The sequence below is a fragment of the Theobroma cacao genome, chromosome 8 (assembly GCF_000208745.1).
Source record: "Theobroma cacao cultivar B97-61/B2 chromosome 8, Criollo_cocoa_genome_V2, whole genome shotgun sequence".
Classification (NCBI taxonomy): Eukaryota; Viridiplantae; Streptophyta; class Magnoliopsida; order Malvales; family Malvaceae; genus Theobroma; species Theobroma cacao.
Genome location: NC_030857.1, coordinates 11,661,661 through 11,663,526, shown reverse-complemented (window position 1 = coordinate 11,663,526; position 1,866 = coordinate 11,661,661).

The following is a 1,866-nucleotide window of genomic DNA, read 5'->3' as shown; positions in this document are numbered from 1 at the left end:
CCAATTAACCCTAATTTTTCACCTTTGTTTTTATTTTAGATTGCCTCAGCCCTCACAGCTACTGCACGAGAAGCCATTACCACCCGACCAACAGGCCACAGCACAACAGCAACGCCAGACCACCAGACCAAAACACGACGACACCACTAGACCACCAAATCTTTCTTCTCTTCTTCAATTTCTTTTTTCACTTTCACTTCAGCAGATTTAGATTGGGACTTAAGAGTGTTGAATGGGTTTCTTCAGCAACTTTTTCCCTTTTCACTGAAGTAGAGGTAAGCAGTTTATTTTTACATTTTATTTTTTTTATCAAACATGTCTTAGTCAGTGCTGACCACCACACGAAGAAATTAAAAAAAAAACACATTGTAAATGGTGTTTATACATTAATTTTTGAATTACATCAATCTGTCAGTTTCTTAAGATTTGTCAGTCTTTTTATTTGCTATGGTTTTGATTCGTTGTCTCCATCAGTTTGTCCATGCAAAGAAACTTCAACATGCCTAATTAAATTGGAAAAGGGAGCAGTGGTTGATGAACTGAGACTGACTAATTCAAACAGAATTCTGGAACTTTGTAATGATGAATGCCAAAGAACTTAATGGTTTCTTTTCTTGACCAGTGTGTATTCATCGATTAGTTTGTCCAACTTTTAAAATAATTCGAGTTCATTGCAATTCTTTGTTATGGAAATAAATATCTTGGGAAAAATTAGTATAGCTATCGATTTAATCGTGTTTGAATTTAATTTTACACACAAAGAAATAAATTAAATTGAGAAAGTCAATAATTAATTATGGCAGCTCAAACATATGCTTTGTACCTAAATCTCATCTTACCCTTGAGAATTTAAAATAAATCCAAGTGGTTATAACACTAAGATATTAATTAAATGATATTTAGTATTATTAATTAATTATGTGATTATTTGAAATTGATCTTAAGAAAATTGGACCCAGACTAGGGACCAAGCCAATGTGCAACTTTCTCTTCTTTCCTTGAACTTGGTCTGTATACCGTACAATTTCAACATATAGTTGGTGGACTTCCTTTTATTAGTCGTTTGAGCTTCAAGTGGAGCACCTGATAAGGTTTAAAATTTATTAGTCGGTTGCATTTTTTTATTCCTGTTTTCAGCAACCCTTATGATATGTTCTTAGCTTTTATTTACTAGATTGTCATTTGCAATTTGAGATTTTATCATGGGGAAATCTTTCTGCTGCATATGCATTTGGATTGTGCTATAGGAACTTCAGCTGTGATACTTCCTTTGGATTTTTCTATTGATATGAGTAGGTTAATTTAAACAGACGTCAAGCTTTATTATTTATTTTTTTTAATTTAATACGTATTTTTGTTGAACATTATAAAATTCGTCTAGATAACTACACTTAATTTTCAATGTTTTGTTTCTTTTTTAGTGAGAGAAACATTAAATTTTTTAAACTTACTCTTCATTAGTCACGTGTTATGTGGCAATTATTTTGATGTTATTTATGTTATTGATGATTGCAGATGGAATCTGACAATATCAATGTCATGACCCGAAACACCTATCGAGCTTGTGACAACCGCCGCGACATCTCCTTCGACATTCATCACCCGAAATGTCAACCGAAATCCCGCAAGGCTTTAATATCAGCTTCTCATTTCCCCTGTGGGTAATTGTTTCCAAATACCACATTCTAAAAGATTTTAAACTGTTTCCAACTTAAACAAATAAAATAATAATTTTCATTTCACAGGGGTATTTTGGTCATTTATTTCAAAAATCTCAAAATCATCTAAAAATATAGTATGGAAGTGGAAAACACATATTTCATAATCAAAAATAATTTTGGATGTCTAAAACATTCGTTTAAAATG